The 15,142-nt window shown below is 38.8% G+C and overlaps 1 long non-coding RNA gene across 2 annotated transcripts in view; it reads right to left on the bottom strand.

The window, feature by feature from the left end:
* The window catches only part of LOC135213110 (uncharacterized), a 281,005-nt gene that overhangs the window by 51,536 nt on the left and 214,327 nt on the right, over nt 1-15,142 (bottom strand). The window lies entirely within an intron of this gene.

The raw sequence follows: 15,142 nt of genomic DNA, 5'->3' as shown, positions 1-15,142 counted from the left end.
ATTGTTGAGGTTCAGGTGTTATTTCTATCTGAAACTTGTGTATTAAAATTAAGTATATTTTTGTAGTAATTTTCTTTGTCCCCTTGAATTGACTTTGTACTGTTATTGAAGTTGGATACTATTCCACCTTTTGTGGACTTAGTATGGTATTTTGTGAATACTATTTGATAAAAGTTTTAGTGTTTTGTGTGGTGGTCAAGCCAGCCATCACAAGTGGCGACCGTTTTGACAGGATCTTTCGTTCCTAAGTATTCACCTGTGTATGTGCAAAGTTAATTCTTGGGGTTATTTTTCAGGCAGCGTATTTTCACCTCCTCGTGGTTGTCTTGTGTAAATTTAGTATTCTGTGTGAATAATAGTGGCCATTATGGTTGTTAATGTATTAGAACTCCTTGCGGAGAGGGGTGGCAAGAGAGGCTTGCAGAGTTGAACAGGGAAGACTTGGAAATTGTAGCGCAGCATTTTGAATTGGAATATGAAGTGTCCATAAGAAAGGGTGTATTGCTATTGCAAATTTTATGAATATGTTAAAACTGTAAGGCAAGGTGGGGAACAAGAAGTGAAACCTGATAAAGGACTGTTGTCTGTAGAAATTTTGGATAGGCAAATTGCTCTGAGGCAGATGGAGTTTGAAATAGAAAAGTTTAAGGCAGAGGAAGAGAAAAAGAGAGGCAGCATGAGATTGCTATAGAGACACAGGTTCCTCATCTTCCCCTCCCCCTTCCCCAAATAGGTCAGTAACGCCTGCTATTAATTTAGCGCAGGCTCTCAAATTTTGTGCCTAAATTTGAGGAAAACAATGTAGCAGTTTTTTGTATCGTTTGAGAGGATTGCAGCAAGGTTGGAGTGGCCCCAAGAGTATTGGACCACTCTTATACAAAGTAAATTGGTTGGAAGAGCTCAGAGGGTGTATGTAACTCTGGAGGAGGATCTGTCATCAGATTATGAGAGTGTGAAGGCTATTGTCTTGAAGGCCTATGAGTTAGTCCCTGAAGCCTATAGGCAACGCTTCAGGAACTTAGAAAAAAGTAAGGAACAAACTTTTGTTGAATTTGCAAGGTCGAAGGAACAATATGCTAGTGATTGGCTCAAGTCCAAGGAAGTGGTAGATTTTGAAAAATTGAAGGAATTAATGTTGGTGGAGGAGTTTAAGAGGTGTGTCCCGGATAAACTGAAGGTCCACCTCGAAGAGTTAAAACTCGAGACCGTTCAGGAGGTAGCCATTGCTAGTGATGAATATTATTTGTCTCATAAGAGTGAGTTAGGGGGAGTAACGACAAATGTGAAGTCTAGTTGGGTTAAAGTAGGTAGGAATAATAATACTAAACAATAATAATGCTAGGATGTTTACTAGAAATAATTATAGAGGAAATAATCAGGGTAAATGCTAATACTAATATTAATTTTTCTCCTAACAGAGGTAATAGACCTAATATATACAATCCAGAGAAATTGAGAGCATTGACGTGCTTCTTTTGCAATAAGAAGGGGCACGTAAAGAGCTTGTGTTATGCGTTTAGAAAATCGCAAAATGCTAATGGTAGGCCAGTGATGGGTGTGGAAAAGAGAGAGAGAGAACCTATCCCAACAAGGTCCGCTGACCAATGACTACATGGCTGTTTTGAAAAGTATTTGTCCTTCGGTAGTGTCTCATCCCCAAATTCGTCCGAGAAAAGACGAGTACGTATTTTGCGTGATACTGGAGCAGCTCAGTCTTTGATCCTTAGGGAGGCATTGCCGTGTAATTTGTTCCTGAAAGTGAGGAATTCGTGTTATTGTCTGGTTTTTCCTGATACGGTAAAGTCTTATGCTATTGAAAATTTTAATTTAATTTGCCCTTCCTTTGCAGGGAATTTGAAATTGGCCATTGTTGATAAATTTCCGGTTAAAGATGTTGATGTTGTGATAGGGAATGACGTTGCTCTTTAAGAATATTACCTATCCCATATTGATAAATCCTGATAGTGAGGTAGCAGCAGTTACTCGTTCTAGTGCTAGAATGGTTGACGCTGCAGAGTCAACAATTGATCTAGATTTAAGTAGTTTAGAACGTAGTGATAGCGTAGTTGTAGATCTTGGGATTTGAAGGACAAACTGAATTGGACCACTGAAGAGCTTATCAAAGCTCAGAAAAAGGATTTTCGGGATCTCCCCTATTGAGTCAGGTGAGGTGTCTGATATAACTGGTCCCAAATTTAAGATAATTAATAATATTTATATAGGTTGAGTAGGCCTATGGAGGCTGATAATATTGATTATGAAATTTTGAAACAGATAATGGTTCCATTCGTTTACAGGAATGAGTTGATATCATTGGCGCATGAAAGTGGTTTGGCCGGACATTTTGGCATTCATAAGACTCCGGCAAGTTGCTAATGAATTATTATTGGCCGAAGTTGAAGGCGGACGTAAAGAAATTTGTCAATAGACTGTGATTGTCTGTCAGGAAGGTCGGTAAACCCAATCAGCTTATTCCAAAAGCGCCTCTATGTCCTATTCCAGTGGTTTCCGAACCTTTCAAGGAGGTCATTATTGATATTGTTGGACCATTACCAAGGACTCGTAGTGGAAATGAATATATTTTGACTATCATGGATAGAATGTCTCGATATCCCGAGGCAATACCACTACGTACTATAAAAAGTGTTAAAATTGTTGATGTACTAATTGACTTTTTTCACCAGGTTTGGGATGCCTAAAATAATTCAATCTGATTGTGGTTCCAATTTTGTTAGCAGATATTTCAGGGATAAAATGGCCAGAGTTAAATATAAAACATGTGACCTCTTCTCCATATCATCCAGAAAGTCAGGGAGCTCTGGAGAGATTCATCAAACCCTGAAATCTAGGTAAAGAAGTATTGTTTGATCAATGGTTCTGAATGGGATAAGGAATTACCTTATTTGTTGTTCGCTTTTCGTTTCTGTCCCAAGTCAGTCTTTAGGTTTTTTCGCCTTTCAGCCTGTGTTTGGCCATTGTGTTTCGAAGGTCCTCTCGATGTTGTTCGAGAGTCCTGGGAGGGAGACGTCCCTGAGATCAATTTATTAGATTATGTGTCTAATCTAGGCGATAAGTTAACCAAGGCTTGGAAATTTGCAGGTGAAAATTTATTGTGTAGCCAAAAAAGAATGAAGTACTTTTTTGACAGAAGGTCTAAAGCACGTGACTTTGCGGTAGGCGACAAAGTTTTTGGTTTTGTTACCCATTCCAGGAAATCCATTGAAAGCTTCTTTTTCAGGTCCTTGGAAGATTTTGAAAAAAATTAGTGAAGTTAATTATTTAGTAGAGACTCCCGAGAGAAGAAGGAAACCTTTTCAGCTTTGTCACGTAAATATGTTGAAGGCTTATATGGAACGGGAGAAAGTCATTCCGTGGCAACCATAGGGAATGCTGTAGTTTCCGAGAACGATAACCATTTTTCTTTTTCAGAGGGTGAAAGTATTGATGATAATTTTGTTTTAATGGAAGTGAATGGCGTTCAGATAATAAGAATTCGTTTGACAAATTTTTCTGGAATGGTTTCTCATTTAAGTAATGAAGAACAAAGGTCTTTAAAGAAATTGGTATTTAATTTAAGGAATTATTTTCGGATGTACCGGGAAGGACTTCTGTCCTTGAGCATGACGTGGACGTAGGTAGCGCCACTCCTGTGAAACGATCTCCTTACAGGTTGAATCCCTTCAAAAATGAGGTTGTAGCGAAGGAAGTTGATTATATGCTAAAACATGACCTAATTGAACACCTAGTCAAAGTCCTTGGTCATCACCTGTTGAATTGGTAAGAAACCCGACGGGGATTTTTTAGGTTATGTTTTTGAATTACCGTAAATTGAATGAATTGTCTAAGTCTGATTGTTATCCATTACCTCGAATTGAGGATTGTATTGATCGTATGGGTAAGGCCAAATACATTAGGTAAATTCGATTTGCTGAAAGGTATTGGCAGGTTCCTCTTTCGAAGCGGGCAAGGGCCTTGTCTGCTTTCGTAACACCACAGGGACTGTTTCAATGTAAAGTGATGCCGTTTGGTATGAAGAACGCGGCTGCCACCTTTCAGAGGTTAATGAATACTTTAGTCTATGGTTTAGAAGGGTGTGTTGTTTATATTGATGATATTGTTATTTATAGTGATGGATTGGGAAAACACATTTAAAACGTATTAGGGCACTGTTTGATTTTGGTTTTGAAGAAAGCAGGTTTAGTAATTAATTTAAAGAAAAGTGAATTCGCAAAGGCGAGGGTTGTATATTTGGGTCATGAAGTTGGTAATGGTAAAGTTGCTCCAAGCCAAGCAAATATCGAATGTATTGAAAAAACTGTTAGTCCAAAGTGCAGGAGGGATGTCAGAAAATTCCTTGGGTTAGGTGGCTACTACCGAAGGTTTGTTAGAAATTTTTCTGACATCGCCGATCCTTTGACTAATCTCTTAAGAAAGAAGGTAGCTTTTGTCTGGACTGATGAAACACAAAAGGCATTTGATAATTTGAAAAGAGTACTAATTAATTTCCCTGTCTTGAGGGCTCCTGATTTTGAACGTCCTTTTTCTCTTGCCACGGATGCAAGTGACGTTGGTGTAGGAGCGGTGTTGTTGCAGAATGACGACCAGGGAGTTTCTCATCCTGTCGCATTCTTTTCAAAAAAGTTGTCCTCCTCCAACGTAGGTATTCCACTGTGGAGAAAGAGACTCTTGCTTTAGTATTTGCTATTAACCATTTTCAGGTTTATCTCTCCCCTCCAAACCCAGATACACCTATTAAGGTTTCTTGGAATGGATCAAATAACCCTTCCCCTGACCTTCATCAGCAGATACAAGAATAAAAATCAACGAATTGAGTGAGGTGGATGGTCCTAATGCTGCAAAGAGTGGAATTTAGAATTTTCCCACATCCCAGGAAAAGATAATGTTGTTGCCGATTTTCTCTCTCGCAGCGTTGAATAGTGGTATTGACAGAGGGCTATGCAGTTATTAAAGGTAGTATCTGTATCGTTCTAGTTGTGGTGTGTGCTGTTGAAGTGGGCACGTAGTGAGTAGAAACAAATGTATATTTAAGATTTATTAATCATGGTTTGCTTTCACAGAGGACGATAATGTTTTAGGTGTAGTATAGACGGGATATTTAAGGTTAAAGGTGAGGGTGATCACTGGTATTTGCTAATGGTTGATTAAATAGGGTGGTCTAAGGTTTTGAGGTGTCAGGTACGATAAGGTTTATAATAAGCTAAGAAAAGAGATAGGCACTAATCCGGTTATTCTGTATTTTCAGGCTAATAATTACGCTTCATCGATTTTGTGTGTTTTGTTTGCGCAGGGGAGTCTTGTGGTGGTCTTCTCTGTGTCGTTCGGTGTGTGTGTATGTATTGGACACTATGGTGATAAGTGTGATATACACTGAAATAGACGTGGTTTTTTGAGCCCAACATTTTTTTATAGTGAGTGAAGTGTATCCCTGAAATTGAACAGTGTATTGAGTGTGGAAAAGGTTATTGCCTTTGGACTATATAAACAGAATCCGGTTGTTAGAGCCATGACTCGCTCTTAAGTTTAGTAATGGTGTGAGTGATGTGAAACTCTTAGGTTTGGGTATTTATTTATCGAATGGTGATGTTGAGAGTTTCTGGTTTTGGAAACTTTTCCTGTGAATAGTATTAAGCTTATGAGGTTGTTGGTATTTGTTATATGCTGCTATCCTTATATACTGCTATCCTTGTGAGCTGCTATCCTTGGTACTTGCCACCCACTTTCCTTTTGTTTAGGTCATGTTTTTTATGAGAATATTTTGCTCTTTGCAGTTTGTTTAATGACTATTTTTGAATGTTATTTTATTATTTCAGTATGTGATAACATATATATTGTAGTTAGATGTTAACGTACTTTATAAAAAAAAAAACAAAAAAAAAAAAAATTTTTTTGGGTTTTTTGGGGAAAATTTTTTTTTTTTGGTCGGGTGAGGAGTGTACTTAGTTATCATTAATTTCTAAATTATTTAAGTTTTTAGATTTTTAATGTTAAGTATAGAAGTGTTGTATTCTTTCTTTATTAGCTTTTTGTCTCCTCACCGGTGGTTATCTTGGTGTTTATTATTGGCTAACGACTGTTTTACATTTTCAAGTTGTGTTGGTTACGTGGCGGCGATCCTTCGTTATCCGAGGGATGGAGATTTACGCTTGGAGGAGTTTGCCTCAGTGTGTTTCTGAGCCTCCAACCTTGAAGGGCACGACTATTGCAGTTGAAACGATATTGACTCCTCGCCCTATTGCAGAGCTACGTCTTGAAGCTGTATAGCACATTGGATATACTTTTTCTGCATCAAGGATATTTTATTCTTCAATTTGTGCACCGCCCTTGGTTCAGTAAAAGCCAAGGGGACCTCTCTGTCCCAAGGTAATAAGAATTATACCGAGATTTACTTAGATCACGACTTTGATCATCTGCTGACGTCATTATTGGAGATTGTGAAAGCCTATTCCAACACCATAGTTTGGGATCAATTTTCCCTGCCACCTTGATTAAACCTCCAGACGTGGAGTGTATTATTGTCTTCTAAGAGGAGACCTATGAAGTTGTTAGGGATATTAGTTTGTATTGGTTAGGTTATTCTTACTTTTCGCTTGCCTCCTCCTTTCTGGACCCTCTCCCCTTTTAGTATGTATGTGTTGATGACCTGTCTTTAATCGTATAATTGTTTTCTTTTGCAGGGAGTTTAAGAGTGAGTGTTTCTCATTAATTATTGTATTGTTGAGGTTCAGGTGTTATTTCTATCTGAAACTTGTGTATTAAAATTAAGTATATTTTTGTAGTATTTTCTTTGTCCCCACTTGAATTGACTTTTGTACTGTTATTGAAGTTGGATACTATTCCACCTTTTGTGGACTTTAGTATGGTATTTTGGTGAATACTATTTGATAAAAGTTTAGTGTTTTGTGTGGTGGTCAAGCCAGCCATCACAAGTGGCGACCGTTTTGACAGGATCTTTCGTTCCTAAGTATTCACCTGTGTATGTGCAAAGTTAATTCTTGGGGTTATTTTTCAGGCAGCGTATTTTCACCTCCTCGTGGTTGTCTTGTGTAAATTTAGTATTCTGTGTGAATAATAGTGGCCATTATGGTTGTTAATGTATTAGAACTCCTTAGCGGAGAGGTGGGCAAGAGAGGCTTGCAGAGTGAACAGGGAAGACTTGGAAATTGTAGCGCAGCATTTTGAATTGGAATATGAAGTGTCCATAAGAAAGGGTGTATTGCTATTGCAAATTTATGAATATGTTAAAACTGTAAAGGCAGGTGGGGAACAAGAAGTGAAACCTGATAAAGGACTGTTGTCTGTAGAAATTTTGGATAGGCAAATTGCTCTGAGGCAGATGGGAGTTTGAAATAGAAAGTTTAAGGCAGAGGAAAGAGAAAAAGGAGAGGCAGCATGAGATTGCTATGAGAGACACAGGTTCCTCATCTTCCCCTCCCCCTTCCCCAAATAGGTCAGTAACGCCTGCTATTAATTTAGCGCAGGCTCTCAAATTTGTGCCTAAATTTGAGGAAAACAATGTAGCAGAGTTTTTTGTATCGTTTGAGAGGATTGCAGCAAGGTTGGAGTGGCCCCAAGAGTATTGGACCACTCTTATACAAAGTAAATTGGTTGGAAGAGCTCAGAGGGTGTATGTAACTCTGGAGGAGGATCTGTCATCAGATTATGAGAGTGTGAAGGCTATTGTCTTGAAGGCCTATGAGTTAGTCCCTGAAGCCTATAGGCAACGCTTCAGGAACTTAGAAAAAAGTAAGGAACAAACTTTTGTTGAATTTGCAAGGTCGAAGGAACAATATGCTAGTGATTGGCTCAAGTCCAAGGAAGTGGTAGATTTTGAAAAATTGAAGGAATTAATGTTGGTGGAGGAGTTTAAGAGGTGTGTCCCGGATAAACTGAAGGTCCACCTCGAAGAGTTAAAACTCGAGACCGTTCAGGAGGTAGCCATTGCTAGTGATGAATATTATTTGTCTCATAAGAGTGAGTTAGGGGGAGTAACGACAAATGTGAAGTCTAGTTGGGTTAAAGTAGGTAGGAATAATAATACTAACAATAATAATGCTAGGATGTTTACTAGAAATAATTATAGAGGAAATAATCAGGGTAATGCTAATACTAATATTAATTTTTCTCTAACAGATGGTAATAGACCTAATATATACAATCCAGAGAAATTGAAGACATTGACGTGCTTCTTTTGCTTCTGGCAATAAGAAGGGGTGGGCACGTAAAGAGCTTGTGTTATGCGTTTTAGAAAATCGCAAAATGCTAATGGTAGGCCAGTGATGGGTGTGAAAAGAGCAGAGAGAGAACCTATCCCAACAAGGTCCGCTGACCAATGACTACATGGCTGTTTTGAAAAGTATTTTGTCCTTCGGTAGTGTCTCATCCCCAAATTCGTCCGAGAAAAGACGAGTACGTATTTTGCGTGATACTGGAGCAGCTCAGTCTTTGATCCTTAGGGAGGCATTGCCGTGTAATTTTGTTCCTGAAAGTGAGGAATTCGTGTTATTGTCTGGTTTTCCTGATACGGTAAAGTCTTATGCTATTGAAAATTTTAATTTAATTTGCCCTTCCTTTGCAGGGAATTTGAAATTGGCCATTGTTGATAAAATTTCCGGTTAAAGATGTTGATGTTGTGATAGGGAATGACGTTGCTCTTAAGATAATACCTATCCCATATTGATAAATCCTGATAGTGAGGTAGCAGCAGTTACTCGTTTCTAGTGCTAGAATTGTTGACGCTGCAGAGTCAACAATTGATCTAGATTTAAGTAGTTTAGAACGTAGTGATAGCGTAGTTGTAGATCTTGGGATTTTGAAGGACAAACTGAATTGGACCACTGAAGAGCTTATCAAAGCTCAGAAAAAGGATTTTCGGGTCGGGATCCTCCCTATTGAGTCAGGTGAGGTGTCTGATATAACTGGTCCCAAATTTAAGATAATTAATAATATATATAGGTTGAGTAGGCCTATGGAGGCTGATAATATTGATTATGAAATTTTGAAACAGATAATGGTTCCATTCGTTTTACAGGAATGAGTTGATATCATTGGCGCATGAAAGTGGTTTGGCCGGACATTTTGGCATTCATAAGACTTCCGGCAAGTTGCTAATGAATTATTATTGGCCGAAGTTGAAGGCGGACGTAAAGAAATTTGTCAATAGCTGTGATGTCTGTCAGAAGGTCGGTAAACCCAATCAGTCTTATTCCAAAAGCGCCTCTATGCCTTCCTATTCCAGTGGTTTCCGAACCTTTCAAGGAGGTCATTATTGATATTGTTGGACCATTACCAAGGACTCGTAGTGGAAATGAATATATTTTGACTATCATGGATAGAATGTCTCGATATCCCGAGGCAATACCCTACGTACTATAAAAAGTGTTAAAATTGTTGATGTACTAATTGACTTTTTCACCAGGTTTGGGATGCCTAAAATTAATTCAATCTGATTGTGGTTCCAATTTTGTTAGCAGATATTTCAGGATAAAATGGCAGAGTTAAATATAAAACATGTGACCTCTTCTCCATATCATCCAGAAAGTCAGGGAGCTCTGGAGAGATTTCATCAAACCCTGAAATCTATGGTAAGAAGTATTGTTTGATCAATGGTTCTGAATGGGATAAGGAATTACCTTATTTGTTGTTCGCTTTTCGTTCTGTCCCAAGTCAGTCTTTAGGTTTTTGCCTTTCAGCCTTGTGTTTGGCCATTGTGTTCGAGGTGCTCGAATCGATGTTTTCGAGAGTCCTGGGAGGGAGACGTCCCTGAGATCAATTTATTAGATTATGTGTCTAATCTAGGCGATAAGTTAACCAAGGCTTGGAAATTTGCAGGTGAAAATTTATTGTGTAGCCAAAAAAGAATGAAGTACTTTTTTGACAGAAGGTCTAAAGCACGTGACTTTGCGGTAGGCGACAAAGTTTTGGTTTTGTTACCCATTCCAGGAAATCCATTGAAAGCTTCTTTTTCAGGTCCTTGGAAAATTTTGAAAAAATTAGTGAAGTTAATTATTTAGTAGAGACTCCCGAGAGAAGGAAACCTTTTTCAGCTTTGTCACGTAAATATGTTGAAGGCTTATATGGAACGGGAGAAAGTCATTCCCGTGGCAACCATAGGGAATGCTGTAGTTTCCGAGAACGATAACCATTTTTCTTTTTCAGAGGGTGTAGTATTGATGATAATTGTTTTAATGGAAGTGAATGGCGTTCAGATAATAAGAATTCGTTGACAAACATTTTTCTGGAATGGTTGTTCTCATTTAAGTAATGAAGACAAAGGTCTTTAAAGAAATTGGTATTTAAATTATAAGGAATTATTTTCGGATGTACCGGGAAGGACTTCTGTCCTTGAGCATGACGTGGACGTAGGTAGCGCCACTCCTGTGAAACGATCTCCTTACAGGTTGAATCCCTTCAAAAATGAGGTTGTAGCGAAGGAAGTTGATTATAGCTAAAACATGACCTAATTGAACCTAGTCAAAGTCCTTGGTCATCACCTGTTGTATTGGTAAAAGAAACCCGACGGGGATTTCAGGTTATGTTTTGATTACCGTAAATTGAATGAATTGTCTAAGTCTGATTGTTATCCATTACCTCGAATTGAGGATTGTATTGATCGTATGGGTAAGGCCAAATACATTAGTAAATTCGATTTGCTGAAAGGTTATTGGCAGGTTCCTCTTTCGAAGCGGGCAAGGGCCTTGTCTGCTTTCGTAACACCACAGGGACTGTTTCAATGTAAAGTGATGCCGTTTGGTATGAAGAACGCGGCTGCCACCTTTCAGAGGTTAATGAATACTTTAGTCTATGGTTTAGAAGGGTGTGTTTTGTTTATATTGATGATATTGTTATTTTATAGTGATGATTGGGAAACACATTTAAAACGTATTAGGGCACTGTTTGAGGTTTTGAAAGAAAGCAGGTTTAGTAATTAATTTAAAGAAAAGTGAATTCGCAAAGGCGAGGGTTGTATATTTGGGTCATGAAGTTGGTAATGGTAAAGTTGCTCCCAAGCAAGCAAATATCGAATGTATTGAAAAAATGTTAGTCCCAAAGTGCAGGCAGGGATGTCAGAAAATTCCTTGGGTTAGGTGGCTACTACCGAAGGTTTGTTAGAAATTTTTTCTGACATCGCCGATCCTTTGACTATCTCTTAAGAAAGAAGGTAGCTTTTGTCTGGGACTGATGAAACACAAAAAGGCATTTGATAATTTGAAAAGAGTACATAATTAAATTTCCCTGTCTTGAGGGCTCCTGATTTTGAACGTCCTTTTTCTCTTGCCACGGATGCAAGTGACGTTGGTGTAGGAGCGGTGTTGTTGCAGAATGACGAACAGGGAGTTTCTCATCCTGTCGCATTCTTTTCAAAAAAGTTGTCCTCCGCCCAACGTAGGTATTCCACTGTGGAGAAAGAGACTCTTGCTTTAGTATTTGCTATTAACCATTTTCAGGTTTATCTCTCCTCCACAGATACACCTATTAAGGTCTTGACGGATCATAATCCCCTGACCTTCATCAGCAGATACAAGAATAAAAATCAAACGATTGATGAGGTGGAGTCTCATGCTGCAAGAGTGGAATTTAGAATTTTCCCACATCCAGGAAAAGATAATGTTGTTGCCGATTTTCTCTCTCGCAGCGTTGAATAGTGGTTATTGACAGAGGGCTATGCAGTTATTAAAGGTAGTATCTGTATCGTTCAGTTGTGTTGTGTGTGTGCTGTTGAAGTGGGCACGTAGTGAGTAGAAACAAATGTATATTTTAAGATTTATTAATCATGGTTTCTTTACAGAGGACGATAATGTTTTAGGTGTAGTATACGGGATATTTAAGGTTAAAAGGTGAGGGTGATCACTGGTATTTGCTAATGGTTGATTAAATAGGTGGTCTAAGGTTTTGAGGTGTCAGGTACGATAAGGTTTATAATAAGCTAAGAAAAGAGATAGGCACTAATCCGGTTATTCTGTATTTTCAGGCTAATAATTACGCTTCATCGATTTTGTGTGTTTGTTTGCGCAGGGGAGTCTTGTGGTGGCTTCTCTGTGTCGTTCGGTGTGTGTGTATATGTATTGGACACTATGGTGATAAGTGTGATATAACACTGAAATAGACAGTGGTTTTTGAGCCCAACATTTATTGATAGTGAGTGAAGTGTATCCCTGAAATTGAACGTGTATTGAGTGTGGAAAAGGTTATTGCCTTTGGACTATATAAACAGAATCCGGTTGTTAGAGCCATGACTCGCTCTTAAGTTTAGTAATGGTGTGAGTGATGTGAAACTCTTAGGTTGGGTATTTATTTATCGAATGGTGATGTTGAGAGTTTCTGGTTTTGGAAACTTTTCCTGTGAATAGTATTAAGCTTATGAGGTGTTGGTATTTGTTATATGCTGCTATCCTTATATACTGCTATCCTTGTGAGCTGCTATCCTTGGTACTCGCCACCCACTTTCCGTTTGTTTAGGTCATGTTTTTGATGAAAATATTTTGCTCTTTGCAGTTTGTTTTAATGACTATTTTTGAATGTTATTTTATTATTTTTTTCAGTATGTGATAACATATATATTGTAGTTAGATGTTAACGTACTTTATAAAAAAAAAAAAAAAACAAAAAAAAAAAATTTTTTGGGAAAATTTTTTTTTTGGTCGGCCGGGTGAGGACGGTGTAAACTTAGTTATCATTAATTTCTAAATTATTTAAGTTTTTAGATTTTTAATGTTAAGTATAGAAGTGTTGTATTCTTTCTTTATTAGCTTTTTGTCTCCTCACCGTGGTTATCTTGGTGTTTTATTATTGGCTAACGACTGTTTTACATTTTCAAGTTGTGTTGGTTACGTGGCGGCGATCCTTCGTTATCCGAGGGATGGAGATTTACGCTTGGAGGAGTTTGCCTCAGTGTGTTTCTGAGCCTCCAACCTTGAAGGGCACGACTATTGCAGTTGAAACGATATTGACTCCTCGCCCTATTGCAGAGCTACGTCTTGAAGCTGTATAGCACATTGGATATACTTTTTCTGCATCAAGGATATTTTATTCTTCAATTTGTGCATCGCACTCTTGGGTTCAGTAAAAGCCAAGGGGACCTCTCTGTCCCAAGGTAATAAGAATTATACCGAGATTTACTTAGATCACGACTTTGATCATCTGCTGACGTCATTATTGGAGATTGTGAAAGCCTATTCCAACACCATAGTTTGGGATCAATTTTCCCCTGCCACCTTGATTAAACCTCCAGACGTGGAGTGTATTATTGTCTTCTAAGAGGAGACCTATGAAGTTGTTAGGGATATTAGTTTGTATTGGTTAGGTTATTCTTACTTTTCGCTTGCCTCCTCCTTTCTGGACCCTCTCCCCTTTTAGTATGTATGTGTTGATGACCTGTCTTTAATCGTATAATTGTTTTCTTTTGCAGGGAGTTTAAGAGTGTGTTTAACTCATTAATTATTGTATTGTTGAGGTTCAGGTGTTATTTCTATCTGAAACTTGTGTATTAAAATTAAGTATATTTTTGTAGTATTTTCTTTGTCCCCTTGAATTGACTTTGTACTGTTATTGAAGTTGGATACTATTCCACCTTTTGTGGACTTAGTATGGTATTTTGGTGAATACTATTTGATAAAAGTTTAGTGTTTTGTGTGGTGGTCAAGCCAGCCATCACAATGGGAAGAAGGACTAATAAAAGTAGACGAAGACCCAGAAATATACAGACAGGAGAAAGACAGACAGAACAGAGGACTGGCACAACAACCAATGCACGGACAATACATGAGACAGACTAAAGAACTAGCCAGCGATGACAATTGGCAATGGCTACAGAGGGGAGAGCTAAAGAAGGAAACTGGAGGAATGATAACAGCGGCACAAGATCAGGCCCTAAGAACCAGATATATTCAAAGAACGATAGACGGAAATAACATCTCTCCCATATGTAGGAAGTGCAATACGAAAAATGAAACCATAAACCACATGGCAAGCGAATGCCCGGCACTTGCACAGAACCAGTACAAAAAGAGGCATGATTCAGTGGCAAAAGCCCTCCACTGGAGCCTGTGCAAGAAACATCAGCTACCTTGCAGTAATAAGTGGTACGAGCACCAACCTGAGGGAGTGATAGAAAACGATCAGGCAAAGATCCTCTGGGACTATGGTATCAGAACGGATAGGGTGATACGTGCAAACAGACCAGACGTGACGTTGATTGACAAAGTCAAGAAGAAAGTATCACTCATTGATGTCGCAATACCATGGGACACCAGAGTTGAAGAGAAAGAGAGGGAAAAAATGGATAAGTATCAAGATCTGAAAACAGAAATAAGAAGGATATGGGATATGCCAGTGGAAATCGTAGCCATAATCATAGGAGCACTAGGCACGATCCCAAGATCCCTGAAAAGGAATCTAGAAAAACTAGAGGCTGAAGTAGCTCCAGGACTCATGCAGAAGAGTGTGATCCTAGAACGGTACACATAGTAAGAAAAGTGATGGACTCCTAAGGAGGCAGGATGCAACCCGGAACCCCACACTATAAATACCACCCAGTCGAATTGGAGGACTGTGATAGAGTAAAAAAAAAAATAATAATAATAATAATAAATAGCTATGTGACTGTTAAGAATTCAACCAACACTGGACATCCAGTTCGGGAAAGAAGCCCTTTACCAAAAAGTTAAACCTTCATCTGTTACATTTATTATACACAGAATATCGGCAGAGTCCTACGAAACAGAAAATGTTAACGCAGTGATCTGCTAAATTAATACATAATAAATATTCTGCCCCACACTCATGAAAATCTTCATATCTAAACCCTTCCATTACAACGATTACATTAATCTAATTAACACTCCCTCAGGATTCTCTCCTTCTCTCTCTCTCAATTCTCCCCCAACCCTCTCTCTCTCACTCTCTCTCACCTCTCTCTCTCTCTCTCTCCTCCTCCTCCTCCTCCTCCTCCTCTCCTCTCCTCCTACTCCTCTCCTCTCCTCCTCTCTCCTCCTCCTCCTCCAATACTCTCTCCTCTCTCTTCCGCTCCTCCTCCTTCCTCCTCCTCCCTCCTCCTCCTCCTCCCCTCCTCCTCCTCCTCCTCCTCCTCCCTCCTCCTCCCTCCTTCCTCCTCCTTCCTCCCCTC

The sequence above is a fragment of the Macrobrachium nipponense genome, chromosome 19 (genome assembly GCF_015104395.2).
Source record: "Macrobrachium nipponense isolate FS-2020 chromosome 19, ASM1510439v2, whole genome shotgun sequence".
NCBI classification, from domain to species: Eukaryota; Metazoa; Arthropoda; class Malacostraca; order Decapoda; family Palaemonidae; genus Macrobrachium; species Macrobrachium nipponense.
This window is presented reverse-complemented; position numbering and strand designations above follow the sequence as displayed.